This window comes from Crocodylus porosus, unplaced genomic scaffold (genome assembly GCF_001723895.1).
Source record: "Crocodylus porosus isolate Cpor-Errol unplaced genomic scaffold, CroPor_comp1, whole genome shotgun sequence".
Lineage (NCBI taxonomy): Eukaryota > Metazoa > Chordata > Crocodylia > Crocodylidae > Crocodylus > Crocodylus porosus.
In genome coordinates this window covers 67812603-67834658 of record NW_017728943.1, presented here as the reverse complement: position 1 = coordinate 67834658, position 22056 = coordinate 67812603, and the positions used below count along the sequence as shown (strand labels likewise).

General features: G+C 39.3%; 1 protein-coding gene across 1 annotated transcript in view; it reads right to left on the bottom strand.

Moving 5' to 3' along the window:
- Positions 1-21327, bottom strand: part of MARK1 (microtubule affinity regulating kinase 1) — an 82601-nt gene extending 61274 nt beyond the window's left edge. Inside the window, exons 1-2 of the mRNA XM_019549502.1 lie at positions 21313-21327; positions 20587-20640 (exon numbers count right to left, since the gene is read on the bottom strand). The gene's annotated coding sequence lies outside the window, so the exon portion shown is untranslated. The remainder of the gene's footprint in view (positions 1-20586; positions 20641-21312) is intronic.
- Positions 21328-22056: the final 729 nt, after the last annotated feature.

Here is a 22056-nt window from a genome sequence, read left to right as displayed (position 1 = left end):
GAGAGAGAGAGAGAGAGAGAGAGAGAGAGAGAGAGAGAGAGAGAGAGAGAAGCTCAACTTGTGTAGGGTAGGCATATCTGTCTTGATATGAACAATGGATATTCTCCAATGGAAGGAAGAGGAGGTAGGGGATCTGCTTTCTTGCAGTGTGTCAAACATAAGTGTTCTTGCAGTAGTGCGTGTTCAACAGTTGTCTGCCTAAATTCCTGCTGCTGCCACCAGTGAGGAAGAATTGCTGGATCCCAGCAGTACTTTTGTGTCTGTAAATATCTTAATGATCAGTTTACTGAGCAGTAAGAGCTACTAAATAGCATAATGGAGCAATCTGGCAGTTATCCGTCAACCCTCTCTGAATATTATGAAATTAAAGGGGCAGGTCCCATTATACCTCCTTTTTCTCTGAGTGCTGTATCATATTTCTCCCAATCAAATCTCTAAAAAAAAAAAAATCATTAACTGGCTTACTTCATAAGATGTCTTCATCTTAGCCATATCTTAGCTGTGAGTAGGAACTCACCATAGGATGGATCATTCTTAGACACCTAAACAGGTTACAGCAGATTTGGTCAAAAAAATTTAGACCCAGAATTGTAAAGGCACATGGTTGAACCAATACATTGTAAAAGCAGGTATCCCATAAAAGACTAGCACCATAAGAAATATAAACTGTAGTCCTGATGTGGTTTAGAATCCTCTACTGCAGTCTACCCACTGATTCATCCACTGTAGACAATTACTAATGTTCTCAATCCTGGAGCAGTTTCCAAATAATCTTTTTTTTTTTTTTTTAAAAAAAGAAGGAATTTCTAAAATGTATATTTAGGTTATTCAAGATCGAGCTGAGTAAGTAAAATTGCATCCTGGCCAAAAGGATGGTGTGAAAGCAAATGCCCTCCCAGACTATTCGAATAGTTTATGCAGTGGGGGCTACCTTTTTTGGTAGGCAAGCCTTGCACCCTACTCAAGTGCCACTCCTGGCCCCTCTTCCTGCCTGACGTGTTCCTCTGCTTTCTGACACTTATTCTGTGCTTCCTTCTTTATTATGTTGGAGAACTGTGAATCTTCCTTTTCTGCTGGATATGTGCCTTGTAATACTAGGAAGTTAAAGTAGTCCTGTGAAATTTGTAACCTATGATTTTAAAAACTTAAAATATGTAATATATAAATGAGTTCCTTATTTCTAAGAATAATATGACTTACGATAGCATAGTTACTCAGCAAAGGAAGTGAAAAAAAAAAATCAATCTTTAAAAAAATTGATAAAATGATGCAATATTTGCCAGTATTGTTTAGTAAAAAGTATAATCCATATTTTTCTTTTTGAGATAACCTGCATAAGTTATTCATGGCTTAAGTCCAGAGGTGGACAGTTATTTTGGCTGGAGGGCCATTAAAAGAGTGTTTGTGTGCTCTTGCTGGCCCCATCTCTCCTCTCTCCATCTCTTTCCTCCTCCTCCCCCCTTTCCCCCTGATCCAGCCTCCCGCTCAGAACTGTGGCACATCTTGATTCCCTGACCTGGAACCTGCTGGCACTGTCCACAGTTGACTCATAGACTATGAGTAAACACTAACAGCTGTGAGGTGGGGGCACAACTCTGTGCTGCCACTCCCAGTGCTGCTGGCCCTGGATCTGGCTGGGCTGCAGCCCTGTGCCCCACTGTCAGTGCAGAAATCTGGGGGGTGGGGTACAGAAGTAGTACATGCCACTGTGCGTCTCCCCTACCCATTACCTGTGGTCTGTAGTTTATACCACCACCTAGCAGGGCCAGAGGAAGCAGCCCAGGCCTGATGCAGGCATTACCTGTGGACATGCCTGGCAGGTTCCAGGTGGGGATTGGGGCATCCATGTGTAGGTATATGTATATGTACTACATATACATGTGTGCTGCTACACCTTTCCCCAGAAACAAAGACAGCAACTGCATCTCCTTGCTATATTTCCCCTCACTAGGTGTCAGATGCACCTAGTAGCTCCTGTCCTTTTGGCCTTTCTTGGTACTACATGCTGGACTGCCAGTTAAGTTGCATCTATAGCAAAAGAAAGGTCCTTCTCAGCCTATAATTCTACATCCAAAGGACTACCGTAACACAAATAATAGCCCAATCCCCACTTGGAAGTTGGTGGCTGCCCGTCTGCGGGCTGGATATAATCCGTTAGCAGGCTGTATTCAGCCCACAGGCCGTATTTGTCCATCTCTGGCTTAGTCACTCAAGTACTGTCATTGAAAATGGGTGCAAGCAAGTCCTTTATATTAGTCAGGTACCTATAGTAAGCTATAAACTCCTACTGAACAAGCTGTAGAAAAGTAGATTTTTTTTTGTCTGCTTCCTGCTTTTGACTTTTTGTATATTTACATATTCTGTACAACAAGTTTTGTTGTTACTTTGTGTGAAATCAATTAGAATCTTTAACCAGTTAAGTTTAATCCCTTTGAGAATCTTTGCATAGAATAATGTATGTAATTTTGGCAACAATTAAATATAAATCATATTTTTCTTTGGTCCTTTTTCAGATTTGAAATACTTTTATATGTATATAAATTTAATATTTTAATCCTGCTTCTGAGGATACCAATTTAATTACAGTAACTTTTATATGGCTACTAATACTATTATGCAACTTTTCAGTTTGCTTGTCTAGTCCATATTCCACTTTCTTACAACTTCTTCAAAAGGTTTCATGCAATTCATTTGCTTTAGATTTGTACAGCTTTGGCCTAAGCCGAACAACCCTTTAACTGACTTGCTTTTTCTAATTATTGCAAAGAATTAAAATCAAACCTACAGAACCTAAAAAGCTTAATTCAAAACTGAAAATACCTACAATATTTGTTAGAACAAGAATTAACTTTACCTGAACCAGCATAGCAAGGCAAAGTCTAATTACATTTTATTTATGAAATCGTCATATTTTAGATGCAGATAAACTTAATTCAAACTGTAGGTTGTTGCCTTTGTTTTTCCTCTTCCTAAGAAATGCTTTTGCAGCCTGTTTCTTTCAAAGACTGGATGAAAATGAAAAATACTTGAGATAAATATTTAAACTGATGAAGTCTTCTGGGACTTAACTAGCTAAATGCTTGCAGATTGATATTTAATTTGATTAAAAGCTTAATTTTGAAACTTGTACAGACTTGTATTATAAAAATGTACATAAAATTCAGGAAGAATTGTGGAATTATACTATTTATATAAATCCTATTATCCTTAATTATGCTTCTCAGTTTAAGGGTGTGCGCGCCAAGTAAGGAAAAAAAATGTATTCAATCTAGTCGAAGGAAAATAATTGAAGTAGAATAAAATGCTGGATTTCGCAGTTGCATAATAAAAAAGGGACTGTAAATTGTCTGGGGCATTTCCAGCCACGTATCTTGCCTTTTCAGACCTTTTTCCAAAGACAGATTCTTAGCTATATTCCTGTGGGACTGCTAGACATGGTCAAGTGAAGGGTCATTGCTGAAGTGCGTAGAGATACCACTATTTCTATTGTGAACTTCATTACTTTGTTGAGCCAGATTTTTTCTAAGAAGGGCTTGGATGTAGACTGGGCTATTTTTCTGCTGAAATTTCTTCTGCAGAAAAATAGCCCAGGAGCTGGATTGTAGACATGCCTCCAACCCCATGGCCAGAGAGCTTCTCAAGCAAGCTTTTCAGCCAAGGGGTACCAGGGGACTTCTCCCAGAGTCACCTCTGCCCTTAGGAGAACCCATGACTTGACAGCCTGCCCTTTGCCCTGCCTGGGAAGGGGGCAAACTATCAAGTGACAGTTGGCAGCTGGTGAAAAGCAGTAGCTGCCACAGACAGCTGGGGAGGGTGAATAGAAATGTGTTCATTGTTCACTGAAGTAAGCCAATAAAGCTTAGACGTTACTAGTATTGCCAATCTGAACTTGCGAAGAATACGGAAAAATTTTTAAATAATTTGGTGGGGTTATTTTTACCTCTTGGGGGATTTTTGAGTCTTTTAAAAGTATATGTTCTTCATTTGTGGATACAGAAGATATAGCACTCAAGAATACTAGAAACTGTAAAAAAAATAAAAAAAATGAAAAGCTTAGATACTGATGCTGTCTGTATTCTCATAAGGAAAGCAGCATAGTAACACAGCAAGAGTGGACAACTCTGTTTATGCTCACAGAGTAACACTGATCTGTTTGTTTAATTTTCTTGACAGGTTTAGATTCTTAAAAAGAAAAGTTCTGCTTAAAAGACTAAACAGTTGTAGACCTTATAAAAGCATGGAAAAATGTGATCAGATAGGTTTTATTTCAGCACAGAGAAGCATTCAGCGCTCATTCTTTTAGTGTATAACCTCCGAAACTGGAGCATTATAAATTTACAGACCACATTTTTTCCCCCAGTACCAGAACCATGGAGTTGAGGAACACACACAAATTAAGTGTACAGACCTGGCAATATGATTGTATATTCAGATGATTAAAAACACACATCAAAAGCTGTTACTGTATCCAGGGCTGTCATATTTTACAGATTTGTGCAAACTTTTGGAAATGAGCACTTTTCTGATGTGCATTGCAGATGGTACTGCAGAATCTAAACTGCTTGTGTCAAGGTGGTCCATAGCCTAGTTAATTCTCAGTGGGCTTGCTGAATTAAAGAGGAGTTGCTCAGCTGTTTGCTGCAGCTTCTACCGCAAAGGGTGCCTCTTCTTCAATCAGTTGGAGCACCTCAGCAGTTCTTCAGTTTGCCACAGCTATACAGCTCCCCAGTTACTTGGCAAGCCCAAATTATTATGGAGGATAACGAGCCTAACCCAAGGAAGAATCTGTATTCTACTCTTCCCCTCTTGAGAAAAGGCAAAAAAAACCACCTGAGGAACTGTAGACTGGTTAGCCTCACTTCAGTGTCTGAGAAGTTTTTTCCACTTCCAAGATGGGGATCATCCTGCCTGACAGGACACAGGACTGTTAGGGTAAAGGCGATCATCTGCCTATAATTGGCAAAGATCTTATGAGGGAACAGCTTGAGAGGCTGGACAGCCACAAATCAGCTGGTCCAGATGGAATGCACCCAAGAGCACTAAAAGAGAGTTGTCTGACATCAAAGCACGACCATTGGCAAGGATATTTGAGAACTCATGCCACTAAGGAGAGGTTCCTGAAGATTGGAAGAGGGCCAGTGTGGTGCCCATCTTCAAGAAAGGAAAGAAGGAAAATCCAGGGAACTGCAGGGCCAATCAGTTTTACCTCAATCCCTGGAAAGATCTTGGGGAAAAACAAACAAACAAACAAACCAAAGAAACCATCAACAACAGGAAGGCAACATTCTGAGAGAGTGCCAACATGGCTTCGCTGCAGGTAGGTCTTGCCTGAACAACTTCACTTCTTCTATGACCAGGTGATGTATCACCTGGACAAAGAAAAACAGGTTGAGGTCATATATTTAGATTTCAAAAAAGCCTTTGGCTTGGTCTCCCATGATGTCCTCAAGGTCATGTGACCTCGACCACCTTAGTCAGATGGCAATGGAACTTTGGAGCAGTGAGCAATTTTCTTTAGTAATTGATTTAACCCCTGATCTTGCAGGACAACTAGCAATTAATGCCCTTGCAGTATTCTACAGTGATAAACATAAGTCTGTAAATAAAACTGTATTAAAATCCTCTGTATTTCTTCAGTGCAATGCATCAGTCATGTCACTTTGGATTTAAGATGTGTTGAGAAAATATGGCCTAGCATGGGAAAACTGTCAGTCAACAGTGATTCTGCAATATACATGCAACGCCTAGTGAAGGACTTGAAAGAAATACATCCACATCTGCTGCACATTCCATGTATTGCTCATCTTTTGCCTGCGGCCAGGGATCACGCATTAAAAACAGATAAATTCCATGACATCAATGAATTTGTGATACATTTTACAATTTGTGGTAACTTCAGTTTCTGTAGAAAGATCATTCACTTTGTTTAAAAAGGTTCAAGATAATGTCACATGCGCCTCTGAAGACTAACATGGACAGCTCAACATTTTGTATTACAATAATGACAAACTAAAATTCGGAGAGCTTTTGAAATCTGAATTAGTCTGCTGGGTCTACCAAATTATACTTTCCAGTAACTGTAATAGACACCATTTTTTTAAATTTTATTTATTTATTTTACACAATGTACTACCAAATGAACAAAATGATTTAAAGCAGGTATGATTTATTGATCTATGGATATTTACTCTTTATATTTTGACATGCGATTTTATAAAGTTTTTAACAGTATACTGTCATTAATAAATCATCTCCCCTTGCTCTTAATTTCACACAACCCTAAAAAATTAAGTTGATAAAAATCAAAATAAATGTTTAAAAATAAATATTGATGTTATCCATTGAAATTATTTAACAAATGAAAAATCAAATTCTGCCACGCCTAAGAATAAGTGAGGGAACAGCTGATACCCCTCCGTTTAGCCATCACTGGAATAATGGAAAACCACTGCTCAATCACTCAGGTTGCATGCAAATCTGGACAATGGCTTTACCATTACTTAACAAGTCCGAGGAGTTTACTGGCATAAATGGTGAGGAAAAGAGGACTGGCTTCAGATATAGATGCGTCAGGAAAAGGAGGTGGGAGAGGACAGGAAAAATCAGCCAAAAGACTATAGAAGAAGAACAACTTATAGCTATCTCCATAAATTGCACCAGAAGTGCCCCTCTGCAGCAGCTCCTTTTACGTTTTTCATTTCGCTGCTTGCCCTGCCACCCTGATTGGCAGAGGGCTCTGCCAGCCGAGCCGTTTGCTGCTGATCCCTTTCCCTGGCAATCAGAGGCAAATGGCCGCTGGGGCCCCTCCACCAATCAAGCTGGGGAGGGCAAGCAATAAAATGAAAAATATTAAAAAGGAGCTGCTGCAGGGGGTACTTCCAGAACAATTTACAGAGAACCCTACTTATAGCATGACCCAAGAAAAAGTTAAGAAAGCTTTTGGGTGGAATGCTGGCTGGCTGGCATGGATTTGAAGTCATTTAAGTAAAACAAAAAAAAACAAACAAAAAAAACCCTTTCATCTACTGTGTCTGAAGGATGCAGGACTTAAAAAAAAGAAAAGTTACTTAAACAGAACAGGTTTGGGCCAAATACTTAACTCCCACCTCCATTTCTCTCTAAATACAAACAACCCACAAGTGCTTAAATAGTAGCTAAAACTGGGAGTATCTACACTAGGCACTGCTGCGTAATGGCTACTGCACATTTAGTACTTCTGTAAACAAGTACTAAATAAATGTACATTAACTAGAGTTACTGCGCAGTAGCGCCAACAAACGTTTAAGTGGTGCTACTGTGCAGTAGCATACTAACACTGTTCATACTGTGATGTTCTACTGTGCAGCATTAATAGTCTACTGCACAGTCAGAAACTCATGTAGATGTGCCTACAGAGTCCAAAAAGGTGGAAATACTCAGGAAGATGAAAAATCCTTTTATGTTTCATCTTTTGTATTCTATAAAACACTTGGATAGTGTAACATCTTATGCAATGAAGACGTGAGCACAGGAGAGTGAGAAAGTACATGTATATAATCTACTTTAATAACCAGGTATTCCCCATACCGGACAAGCTAAACATAAAAATGTTTTTAGGCAACAGCTACTTGGAATACTACTACACAAATTTAAAGACTGTATCCTATGTAATCAGTAGATCACAATTAGTTTTTTTAGAGCCAAATAAATTATCCAAGTTAAAAGCTGGGCAGGATGCTGGGGTTAAGAACCTTCTTCCCTTCTAAGGGCCATATGATATTTAAGGGTAACGACATTGATCTCAATTTCACGTCTCATCCAAAAATAGCTCCTTTAATGCTGCAGCACCACCTTCTCATTCCTGGGTGTTTGTTTTCATATACTCAAATAGGTGAAATGGCTTGAGTTTCCCTTTTTTCTCTTTGCCATATGTTTACAAGAACAATCTTCACTGAAATAAAATGCTATTGTATCAAGAAAGAGAGCCATAAGCAGCTCCTTGCTGCAAAAATCCAATCTCAACTGTTTTTCTAGCTATACAGGTCAGTAAAATGGTACACACAACCCAGCAAGTCTGCAAGTATGTAAAAGGTCAAAAGAAGGTTGAGAATATGATTCCTTCTCTCAACACTACTACCAGTTTCCATTTGTTGTCAAATTAACATCTATATGTTTACATTTCCTTTACTATTTTAAGCTGTTCCTATCAAACCACAAGTGCAAAAATCATTCAGGCTTTCTACAGCTCTTGAAAGACTTCGGTTTGAACGTTTTCACTAGATCCTTAATTATAGCTGAGAAAAACCACTGTGAAACGGATGCAGCTTTCAATAAAGGATTTAAATTATTCCAAGCGTCTTTAAGTATACTTTTGTATTGCTTTATGTTTGAAAGTCTAGCTTTCTGTCCTCAAATGTGTGTCAAGGGTAAAACAAAAACCTTTCAGCTCTCCCATCTAGTTTTTCATTAGAATTTGTATAAAATTAAATACTTCGACAAAATAGCCAAGTTAATTTTAGCTTCACTGAAAAACAACTGTGGGGAAAGCTAAATGCTTAAATGTTTCATAAAAGTTCTAACAAAAGAAACAAATTGCACAACTGTCTCTTTTAAGAAAATTCTACCACACGAAAAGAAACCCACCCCCACCCCCAAAAAATTTATTTGCTTAAATTTAACATTACATTTTCTTACTTGGATAGAAGAGATGAATAATGGATTAAAAGATTTCAGTAACGTATCGCCAAACAAAAAATAGGGTTAATTTACAAAATGTAGATGGTAACAATAAAATAATTACTTTACAGATTATTTTGAAATAAAATAATGTTAAAAGTCAAGAGAACTTTTAGTTTGGAGTGCAAATATCCACATTACCCTTAAATTGATCCCCTGCCTATGACCTCTTTGTGATGAGAAAACTCCACAATAAAGGAGATTCAAAAATATCCTGTTCTATACATTAATTTATAACAGGGCCTCTTGTTGTACATGCATGATAAGCTAAACTCTACCATCTAAGGAAGAGCAGAACCTCGGGTCCACCTTGCGTGTAATTACATGGTCCAGGAAGAGAAGCCAGTGATATGGCTCCATCTACATTTAGGTTGGTCAAATGAGCTGGAGATGGGAGAAACTTTTTTCATCTGCTCCTCATTGAAACAGCTCAGACAAGCCATGGGATCTCCCCGAGATGAGCAGAAAATACCGCATTTGCTCAAATACAAGATGAAGTTTGTTCCCCCAACCAACATATGGGAGGGGGGCAGGGTAGGGAAAGCCTCATCTCTGATGTAATTTGAGCACCCTCTTGGGGCAGGTAGCAGTTCAGCTGCAGCTTCAGCCCCAGGCCCAACACTCAAGCAAGAGCCAAGCTGTCAGCTGCCCCCAACCAGGGTGGCTTGTGCAGTAGGAGAGCAGGCACACACAGTGAAGATGGGGAACACATAACACAGACTGCACAGGGGAGAGGGGAGCACACAGGGGAGACTCACAGTGGGCTGCTTGGGAGGGAATGCAGCAAAGCCTTCACAGCCTGTCCCTCCCCCTGTTACTTGCCTCCCTCCTCACTCATCTTTGGCTCTAGCTTTGACTCACATGGGCCTGCTGATTTTGCCTAGCTGAGTAAGTGGGTAGCTGCTTGGACTAAAGAGCTGCTCCTCCACATATTACAAGTAGAGGGCAGTCCTTGGACAATACTCAGTAGTTCCCCTGTCTAAAAAAGCCACAAAGACAGACAGATGATAATATTCAACACCAGATAAAATCTGCCAGTGCTACCTTTGGACATCTCTTAACTAGTGTCTTCAGTGATTGTGAAGGACCCAAACCAAACTTCTCATCTACCAGGCTGTTGTCATTCCTACCCTGTTGTATGGGTGTGAAACTTGAATGATATAATTAGAAATACCTAAAGGCTTTGGAACATAATCATGAGCAACATCTTTGGAAATTCCTTCAAATCAACTAGAAGGACATAAGAACAAATGCTAGTGTCCTGTCTCAAGCAAACACCACCAACACTGAAGCCGTGTTTATACAGCATCAGCTCCATTCAACAGGACATGTCATAAGGATGCCTGACAACCAACTCCTGAAACAGATCTTACACTCCCAACTCACTGATGGTCATGACTCTACAGGCAGGCAAAAGAAGAGAGGTTCAAGGACACTTTGAAGGCCAACCAGAATAAGTGTGATATTAACATTAATACTCGAGAGATCTAAGTACTGAAATCACCCCTAATGGCACCATGAAACACAACAAAGGATCCATCACTTCAAGCAAACTTCCCTCATTATGGAACCAGACAAATGAGAGAAAAAAAGGAAAGAGCTGTGATCTGACATAATTAGCACCTACTCCCTTCCTGCTGGAACTCTTTGTCAGGTCTGCAGTCAAACATGCAGATCTCAGATTTGCCTCCTCACCGATCTGCAGAGAACTTCCCATTTACTGGAAGACTATCCTCCTTGTATTGAAGGACTGCTGAGGACCACTTGTCTGAGAGATCAGTCTGGAAGATCAAGGTATCAAAACTGTCTCAGGCAAACAAGTACTATTATAATGACTGTTTGATGTTTTCATAACACCTTCCTTAACATCCTTAGAATGTAAAGCAGAGAAGAACAAACACACATCCTCCTTAGAGACCCTGAAATGTTCAATATATTGTAAGAGGACCAGAACAGTTTCCCTTTAAGCAAAACATACTGCTCATAGCAGTTACAAACGGGTATAGTGGTAGATGACCACATTCTTGCAAGATGTTTTGTTTGATTATTCATGATAACCGTCTGCTTAGATGATCTGCCATAACATTCTGTAGCTCTGGGTTATGTAGTGCTATGAGAGTCTAGCTGGTAAATACAACAGACTGAAATCAAACTGCCCCCTGACAAAGGGGACTTTCAAGATCCTCTCCCCCATATTATATAAAAAGCACAGCCTTGCCCAAGTACTAGCAAGGATGTTTGGTTGCTGATAAGTGTGCAAATGTAATATATCTTGTACCAGATATTGATATAGATGTATTCCTTTTATTAGCATTTGGGTATGACAAGATAGGGAGAATTACACCCCCTTACACATGCAATTGGGATCCTTGCATCTAATCATTAAATGAACTTTGTAGGATGAGGGAAGACTGGGAAACATTAATTGCCGTACCTGGCTGATTCAGCAGATGGCCGATAAAAGCAGAATGAAAGAAAAGGAAGAATGGGAACTTTTTAGACCAGCTAGCCACTGAGGTAATGGACAGAGTATTATTCCTTGATTTCCGAGATTAAACATTACCGTGCGTGGTGAAAACGCTTTGTGCTGTTGACAGTTCAATAATCCAGTTACCCAACATGTTCCAGCAGTGGGACCAACCTACTAGGTACTTTCTATGAGTAGGGTGGGGAAGAAAAAGATGAAGCTAAGTATCCTGTAGATTAAATTGCCACAAAGCAGATCTATGGATCTAGCAGCAGAAGTTATGGAAACAAGAACTGCCATTCTAAACTGAAAGTGGAGAGGTATACATTGAGATGTTTCAAGACCAGGATAGGGAGATCAGCTCTTAATTTTTTTGGTCATAAGAAACTGGAATAAAAGCCTTTCCACAAACTGTAATGGAACTTCCTCTATATCTTTAAGAGACAAAACAGTTCCACTTCCTGAAATAGCAGTGTCCTGACTAGGAAAAGGGCAAGGAGATACAAAACTGCAAAGTACCCCAAATTAAGATTATTTTCAAAACCCAATGGTCTGATACAAGGCTTCATCCTTCCCTAAACAAAAAGTCCTCAAAGAAGAGAGCACAGGAATAAATATGGTATGGAATGTCTGAAGAATCAAGTGAAAAGAATTCCTTCCAAATAATCACAGCCTGCATGACAGATGATGGAGGCCAGAAGTCCTCTTTTGAAAACACTCTCTTAAAAGCCCTGAGGTTTTGTTTTGTTTTGTTTTCAGGAGAAGAGTGGAGATGATCAGTCTAACTCTAGGAACAGAACTTTTCCACAAGCTTCTAGGAGTTGATGCATGTATTCCTACTGGTGGAAGAGTGATTTAGGATATTTGATGCCTGAAGACTGCAGCCAAGTTATTTCACTCAAGGTAACAGGGGTTCCAGTATATCCTGCTACAGTGTTGGAGGCCATGTTCCAGATTCTGGTGACCCTTACAGGGAAGAAGTTCTTCCTTGTATCTAGCCTGAATCTACCCTCCATAAGCTTATGTCTGCTGGTCCTCATCTTCCCTTGAGGTGCCTTCCTGAAGAGTTGCTCACCTAAATCTTGGTGTTCACCCCTGATGTACTTGTAGTCACCTCTCAGCCCTCTCTTACTTGAACTGAACAGGCCCAGTTCCCCAAGGCTGTCCTCATAGGGCCTATGCTCCAAGCCCTTCATCATGCAGGTGGGCTCTTTTTTGTACTCTCTTGAGCTTATCAATGAGTACCTCCCTGCATCTACTGGATACACATCGGCTGATGCATGCCAGAGTTATATTTGCTTTCCTGGCAACCTCATCACACTGATGGCTCATATTCATCTTCTAGTCAATCATAACCCCCAAGTCTCTCGCTCAAATGCTGTGTCAGCCAGTGGGCCACCACCCATTATGTAGTTACGGTGTAGATGTGGTGAGGGTTCATCATAACCAGATGTAAGACTTTGCACTTATTTCTGTGACGCCTTATCTGATTCTGTTTCACCCGTGAGTCCAGCCTGTCAAGGTCATTCTGGATCCTGACCCTACGCTCCAATGGGCCTGCATTTCCCAACACGGTGTCATCCATGAGCTTTCTACCCCCTCATCCAAGTAATTAATGAATATATTAAAGAGCACGGGTCCAAGCACTGATCCCTATAGAAGCAGAGAAATCTTAATCTCAAGAAGGAGCTACCCTAAGTGGATTCCCAAAAAGTATGGCATAATTAATCTTAACTGGGACTGAAGACCTGCTGTAGTAGTGGTCCTCAGAACGGTGATCAAGATCTAGCACCCTGGACAGCAACAAAGACTCTGGCTGTTACCTGAATGCTTTCCAGAACTGGAAGTGGAACTGGTTTGACTGGGAAAAAGAACTAGGGCACAGTCTGACAAGGCTAAAGAAGTCACAACAACTGGTGCTGGATGAAATTGATCAACAGAAGGCTAATCAGAAGTAGTTCATCCCCTTCTTTGCAGTGATATCAAAAGGTCCTGTACTAGGGTAAGCTTGATACCTCAGAGGTCCCTGATTCAGGGAATAAAGTGGCCTTCAAATAGAAACAATAAAGTAATTCAATCCTTCTTTACTCAAGTCTCCAAAGACTTACCTGATAGATCCTACAGTCCTACCAGAAATCAGTCAGGACCTTGATAGAGAGCACAACTCAGAAGCAATCTGCTTATCTAAAGATAAATTGGAGTTATTCTGGACTCACTGGGTACATCCCCACAGGTGCATCCCCATGAGTGTGTTCCCCAGGTCCCAAAAAAAACCCCATGCTGCAAAGTAGCAGCACAGGGAATGCCACATACCATACTACATGTACACCACATACCAAATGTCTGCGCTCACCTGGACACACCCAATCAGTTGGTCCACCGTGTATTTTACTTGCCTGTATCTAATAAGGGTCATACAAACTGACCCAAGAAAAATAGTGTGAGAGATCAGATAAATAAGGAAACTAGGAAATGGGGAAAGCCTACAGAGAGGAAAAGTACCAGGACAAGGAGCCAGACCACCGGAATAGACAAGATTAGGGCAGATTGAAGACAATAGGGCAGAAGGAGCCAAATTTGGCTGCAGCTGCTATCAATCACTAGTAGCTCAAGCAACAAAAGCCTGTGCAGTGGATTAGAAGGTTCCAAAAAAAGCTTCTGATGAACTGTGTGCATGTCTGTATGACCCCACAAGAGGATTTAAAACACACAAACATTTATTTTTTTTAAAAAGTTATGTTAAGGTTGTAAATTCAAGCACTCAAAAGTTGAGAAACGGTAGAATTAAAGTTGTCCATACAACCTTAATTCAGTCCCCTAGGATGCATGTATTCTTTTTCCACATTAACCCTGTCCCAAAGGATGGACCTGCACTGAGGGTGAATTAGGGCTTTATATAGGGCTGGTCAATTTTTGTCCAAAAGGTTTTTTGTTTTTTAAATCATCAATATGAAGATTTTTTTAATAAAACAAAGCATTTCAAGAATGCTGAAATGGGAGTTTTCAAATGTTTTTTGGAATGGAATGTTGCATTTCAAAATTACTTTTGGGGACAAACTCACTAAGAAGTTTTAAAAAGGTCATCATGACAACTAAACATTTTGATCAGCCAAAAACAAAAATATTTTTATTGTGAGCATCATGTCACAGGAAGCTTATAAATTTGTTTTTCATTATACTTAAGGGGAAAAAATTCAAAATTGTGCAGTCCCCCACAAAACAGAAAATCCAGTTCCTAACCAACTGTAATTGGGTAATAAAGAACTCTGCCTCATTTGTGGAGGGAGGGAGAAAGAGAGACAGCCAACCTTATATAAAATGCAGGTGAATGGTGCCCTAGAGAATTATATTCTTTTCCTGCATTGGCCAGAGTTCCCACACACTAAGTAAATCATTTAAACCAGTTTCACAGATGTTCACTAACTGTGCATTCCTCATTTTATGGGCACCCAGCTTGACACACTTGAGTCTGACTTTTAGCCTCTTGCAACTCTGCCTGCTCTGAAGAGTTACATAATGGTAAATATTCAGGAAACACAGATCTTTGATGTTTCAGCTAAGATTCCCCAAACTAGTTGGTACTTTAGTCTTAATTTCATTGGGCCTCCATTCCCTGTCTGTTGAACAGGGATAAACACCTCACACAGACATTGTGAAGATTAAGGTTTGTGAGACACTCTGATACTATCAGTAATGACGACCACAGAAAAGCCTAGGAGAAATAACTCTGTTCTCGGAACCAGATGTAATAAGTGTACTTTGAATAGTGTACATACATCTAAGTCATGGGGCAGCCCGCTGAACAACAAAACACACAGAAGCCAAAATGTTGGAAAGCTGCACAATGAGTGTCATTCTTTCTACGTGCTTGAAAAAGCATGCGTTCTGCAGAAAAAAGTATATACTCATGTAATTAAGGACTGCTTCCTAACATATGTGCATAACAGGGCCAAATTAAGGTTGCACAGGCAACTATAATTCTCATCTTTCCTGATTTTGAAATTCTTCCTTTGCAACATTAATATTTTATATGGCCTGTGTGTTTTATGCCATATACAACTATGTACTGTCCGCAATCTCAATCCAGCACTTCTTTAAGTGAGCAACATAGCTCAAACTTAAGATTTCACTTTTTTCTTTTAAATATCGGTTGGTAGTTGAAGACAACTCATAGTCCTATGAGCACTTTTTTTAAATAGGATCCATTCGTTGAAATGGTAGCACTTACAAAAGAAGTAGTGCATTAAATGTCATCTTATAGCAGCTTTAAGTAAACACATTGGTCAACAATGTAGAATTTATATATACTTACATATACAATCTTTTAGACATTTAATATTTCATATCCAATACAAACTACTAAAATTTTATGAAAGACTACTGTGCATGAAGCAGCTAATTATCAAACAACATTTTATAGACTGAAGCCATAATGTTGGAAAAGTTTTTAAAATTGAAGCTATTTGAGATCTGACTAATTTCAGCTGCATTTTTGGGGGGTTGACAATTCCTCCCACTCTGTTCCCCCCCCCCCACTCCCATTCCTTTTCAATGCACTGAACACAAAGAGGTATGCTTTTACTTATTAAAAGCCCTTCAAATAAACATCTAGTATTGTTTCTAAAGTAGTGAAAAAACTCAACCATCTCAGCCCTAGACACACAGGACATATCCCCACAAAATTTATGTTACTGCTTTTTGCTGCTGCACACCTCCCTACACAAGGAGTTTCCTGCAGAGAAAATGCCCCACTTCAGGGAAACTGCCATTTCCCCACTCCTCCCAGCTCCAGGCTTGCTGGAGGAGCCAGGGGACACCTAAAGCAGTGGAAATGCTCTGGCCAGTAGCCAGAGCATCATCCTGGGCACAGCTTTTAGAGCATGTTTGTTTGTTGGGTTTGTTTTGTTTTTTTTTTCCCCCCCCTCTCTTTACACTGAGAGTTCCTAGTATCAAATTTGTGGTACAGCAAACATTTGCATGTGCTATATGTAAGGTTTGCAGTGCTTCAAACAGTTCTGAGGTGCTACAAACCACACATGTACGCTTCTTTGGATGCACGCAAAAGCTGCATCCAGATGTGTGTGGGCGATTGATTCTCCGGGGACAACTAGCAGTAGCACATCTTGCGCTGCCACTAGTTGTCCCCAGGGAATGCCTGTGCCACGTGTGCACTGGTGCACGGCAAGTTACCCCAGGTGGGGTAGGAGAGGCTGGGACAACAGTGGCCTAACCCCAGCAGCCTTACCTGGGATTCTGAGGGTCTTCCAGGGCTGCAGAAGCAGCAATCCTGCCACGTGGAGCTTGGCTGGCAGCAGAGCTCAGCTCTGGCCAGCCAGGTTCTGGCTTTGGGTGGCACATGCTGCTGCTGTGTGCTGGTGCACGTTTTTTTTTTCCCCTCTGTGGGATCTACATATCTGTAGGATATTCAGGGGTCAAAAAATCCCCCACTACACTGCTCCCTTGCAGTGCAGAGAACAACGGAGTGTGCTGTATGTGGCTCTGCAGATGCATCTGCAGCACTACATAACTGCACAGCCGCACTCATCAAGGGTACAAAGGGTACAAAAAAGCCCCCAAACTTGGGTCAGATCCAGAAACTACAAAGCTGTTTTGTGGGCTGAATCTTCTTCAAAGCATGAGGTGGTGGCCATAGGGCAAAGTGAGGCTGTGGCAGCAGAACCCTTACTAGTCCCTCTGCCACTAAGGGGCATGTCCAACAGGGCCAGTGGGCCCTGGATTTTGTGGTAGGTTCTTCTCACAATGCCCCCCACCCACACACACTCCCTTCCACTAGCCTAGATGAAGAGGCGTTGCAAGGTGGATCCAGTCTATAGGCACTACATGTTTGATACCACAGTCTAGATTTTCCCTTAGCTACCTGTTTCTGCCATGGAAACCGCATTTATTCAAACATACTAAGAAAGAGGAATCCATCTCTTGGGTACAGGGACACCTTGAACTTTGCCCCATAATGACTCCATAAGGCACAGGGGAGCATGCATCTACTGTCTTAAAAATAAATAAATAAATAATAAATTGAATCCAGTTTGGGACCACAAGCATTAAATATATACCGACTGTAACTGTACAGATAAGAAATAGTATCACAGAACAGAATGAAGGTGGTTTGGATGTATTAATGACTAATAATTTAACACAGTGGTGCCCAACTTTGTCCCGTGGACCAAATGAGTAGTGCCAGGTTGGTCTGTAGCGTGCTTGGGGCCCAATCCCTCCGTGTGGGGCCAATCCAGCCCTGTAGGGCTTGGAAATTTGATCACAGGGGAGCATTAACTGCCAAATTTCTAGACCTGGGGGAACACCTGATAACAGATAACATGGAACTGCAGGCAAGATGTGTCCTGCAGGCCAGGGGTTGAACATGCATGATTTTACAAGTTTAGAGGAGGTTTCTTTATTTTAGCTGATTTTCTGGGGTTTACAAATGCTTGGTTTTAAGAGAATTAAATTTCCTGGAATTTTTTATGCTATATTATTAAACTGTTTTCTCCACTTTTAGCTCAAGTTAATGTAATGTAATTTGTTTGGGAATCCAGACTATCCAAATTTCCCCAAACAAGCTTAATTGAAGCACAAAGTTTAAAAAAAACCCCAAAAACCCCAAACTTTTCCAGAAACTTATGAACAGGGTGGTAAAATGAAAGCGCTAATGTAACTAATAAGACCTTGACTTGATTACAACAACTGCAAGGAAAGTAGATTCCTACAAGTTAACTGAGTCTTCTTTGAGGAGGCACTAGATTTACCTTCAACTTGTGTTTCTATAGAAGCTTTCTGGGCCAAAGAAGGTCCCCCATTCTAGCAGCCCATTGTGCTAGTGTGGTTATAAAGCATACTAGCTTCTACAGCCAACAGTACACTTGTGAGTTATGTGCTTAGCATTACATCCAGCTGCTTTTAACTCCCAAGTCCAAACGGCTAAGGACCCATTTATAGCTGTGTAAATCACTTAATTCCTGTGCCATAGATTTTCACCTGTGAAATAAGAATAAAAAGACTCCCTCCCTCACTGCGTTGTTTATTTGAACTGTGAGCCCTTAAAAACTAAGGACCATCTTACTATGCATGCGCCATACTAGCACAGTGGGGTCTCAAGTTATTGCTGTAATAGAAATAAAAGTAGCCACACCTTGTGTCTTAAGCAACTGTTGTACTTCAAAACAAGTAACTATGATCTTATTGGTTTATCTTTTAAACTGACTGTTACAGAACTTTAAGTATTCCTCAGACTTAAAAGTCTGGAAAATTATAAACATACAATTAGATGATGGAGTGAATATGTATGACACTATACAAGTATAAGGTTCCCATAGAAAATCAAAAGTAAACCAAATGCAAGTTTTAATAAAAAATAAAATTAGGCTCTGCATTTAAATACACAGAAAACAAAAATTTTAAAATCACAGTTCCTTCAGTGAGAGTAATTAAGGCACATCACATTAAGTGAATTTACTGGCTGTGTTAAAGCCACTTAAAAATAGTACTGACTTAAAATATTTAAAATTAAATGAGATAAATGAATGTTGTGTGTTTTGCCCTGAGCATTCCCCAGTTATATTTAAGAACACAAGTTGCACTGATTCCTATTATTTGAAGATTTTTTGTTTTGGTCAGTTTATTTTATTTAGCTTGGACTAATTCTATATTTTGTCCACCACTCAGGTATGCACACACAAAAACAGTTAAAACAATTACAAATGTAAAAAAAAAAAACAAAAAAACAAAAAACCCAACAACCCAGCAAGCTAAAGTATTCTATTTTCACTTACAGAACCAAATTTAACATATATGATTAGTTTGTTTTGTTTTTTACCAACCTTTGTTTAAGAAATTTTTAACCATCTAAAACACAGAGGAGAACATGAGGAGGAATGCAACTATACCCTTCAAAATATTTCTTTAAAAACTGTTTTAGTAGTAAGTGAATTTAAAACCTTTCACAGAAACGGTTTCAAGCATTTGTGCAAGTTGTCATTTCAAAATCTAACAGCTAACAAGTTTTGACAAGCTCATATACATTCATTTACAAATTCTATTTAAAATTATAAAGAAAACTACAAAGGATTTTGAATAGGCTGACACTATTAATACAAAGAACTTTCACTAAATTGTCAGAGACTTCTGCTAACTGCACTCTTTAATTATACCACTCAATTTTTGTCCTTTCTACTTGTTGAGGGCAAATTCCCTCATTTCTAAGTAAAAGGTCAAATTGCAAGGATAACAAGTCTGGAATATGCCTCACCAACTGCAGATACAGCCCTCCAAGCCCTATTAGCTCTATCTTAGCCAACCTAAGCAGCATTAGTAAGAAAACTCCTTTTGTGGGGTGTATGAACTCCCTTACATGGTAGTCTTAAACTGAAGTAGGACAGACAGGGTTTCTTGTGGATTCTCAATGCTAGAACTGGAAAAGAGTCAAAATCTAAACCAACTATATTATCTGTCATAATTAAAAACAACCCCCCCCCATTTTTTGTATGATGACAAACCCCACAAAAGGGTGGAGGAAGTAACAGCATCTTCTATTTATGCTATTATTGGCAAAAAAATTTACAAGATCCTGTAGTCAGAGAAGCTGAGTAGCCTTTAAGAACAAAGCTCCTGGGTTCGGATGTCTTGCTCCACATCACAGAGCAGTTAACTCTGCCTCTCTCTGGCTTTACAAAGCAGGTCTCTGCTGAAAACCACTTAGAGCTACCCTGCTTACCAGTAAATACTGCCCACAACAACACACAACAATGGCTCGTAAGGAGTTTCTGAATAGCTTCTGCAAAAGACACAGGAAGTGAGACAAACCAAGCAGTATTTTTAAACTACTGGGGTCATTTCTGAGTGTATGCATATACACCTCTTTTACAGGCACATACACACAGGAATTGGCAACAGTTCCTTGAGAAACTACTAAAACTGAAAGAACATATGAACAAAGCAGCATACCTATTAAGATCAATAACTGGTATGCATCTCTCATCCTTCATAACAAGAAAAATGTAATGTCAGTCACATTAAAATAAAGAAAAACAACTGCTTGTTAACAGTGCTACATTTTAAAATGAGCAAGAACAATTATTTTTGTTCTCAAATATTCTGCACCTTTGACTGGCAGCAAAGCAAGGCTTCAGATAATTGTTTTCACAGATGTCAAAACAAAACCTGGTGGGAGAAGAGTAACATCCAACCAGGAGGTACAGGTGTAGTCCATATAGTCAGCACAAATTTAGTACTCTGATTACAACAAAGATAATGAGATGCCATTTTTCATGCCTCAGTAGCACAGGTACAATATTCCACACCACAGAAAATTTTTTGCAAGATAAAAGAGTAAAAAATTGCTATCTTACTATGCATGCACCATACAATTACAGGGGTTGAAGTCTTACCTTTTGTAGACTGGTAGGATTTAGCTGGGTCTTATCTATTATTTTCACAGCGACCTGGGGTTGAGGGGAGAAGAACAAAAACATTAAAAAAAACTATGCATCACTAAACTTGTGAAAAACGCTGAGCATTTTAAATGCCAAAAAGTATGCAAGAAAACATACTTACATGCAAAAATACAGCTGTGAAATTGTATGTCCATTGTAGGCACTTGTTAATCCTTAGTCACCATACTTAACACAGTTCTTACTAATAAGAATCCACTTATGTTTCTATAGGTTGTCAGTGTATACAGGCAAGTTTATTTTCCATGCCTGCAAGCCAGCAGTGTGGAAAAAGTAGTATTTCCAGTCTTAATTTAAAAAAGCTATTCTTGAGGGTATTTGAATATTTATATAGGTTGGAGGGAGAATGAGAGAAAGACAAAGATTTCCTGACAAACTTAAAACAACAAAACAAAAGCAATGCCCCTCTAAGGGTCACTCAAAAAGGTCTGAATATCTTTTAAAAAAAGGAATTCATTTTCAAACAAATAAAGAAGCTCAAGTAAAATTTAAATCCTCTATACATATGCTATAACTAGTGTGCAGTACTAAAAGTTAGTTCTTAAAATTCAAATACGCAATTATAAACAATGATAAAACATTTAAAAATACAGTTACCTATGAAGGCCAAAAACAAAACCAAAGCAATGAAAATATTACACTGATCATGTTCTAAAAGCTTACCTCTCTTCCCGTAAGAACATGTCTTGCTAGTTTCACTTTGGCAAAATTTCCTTTCCCTATTGTTTTTAATAAACGATAATTTCCAATGTGAGGATGTTCTTCATTTGTAGATGTAATTGAGTTTCTACACCGGGGGATGTTTTGTCTGCTACTTGATTTGATAGGCTGCACGTGTGGTTCAGTGTACCCATCCACAGAGATATGCTACAAGAAAAACAAAATATTTAGAAATGAATCTATACAGGAGTTTAAGCAGATGTTTATGGTATGGAAATATTTTTGCAACTACGTATGTCATTTTTAAAAAGCATGATCGATAATTTTCAATAGTGTAGACAGATTTTTTTGCCTTTTGAGCAAGTTTGGCTTATGTATTAAGATGGATATTGAGAGATGTGGCAGAGCTGGTTCTATATGTAAAGTTAAAGTATTATTTAGATTGATCAGTAACAATTATGGTACATACAAATGTAAATATGAAGTGTTTTTAAAATACAGACTATATAACAATTCACATTCCATCAGTAATTGTCAAACCCTGAGAAAACCCCCCCAACGGTTTGCCTTTTATGAGTATGAAGTACTTCTGCATTTTTTCTTTTTTTAAAAAAAAGAGCTATCCTTGTTTTTCTGCAAGTTGTGAATTAGTGTACTTTGAAAGCACAGGAAATATTCATTTGTCATTTATTTAACAAGGTGGCCATCAAATCCAGTCCTTCAGACTTGAAGCAATAAAACCAAAAG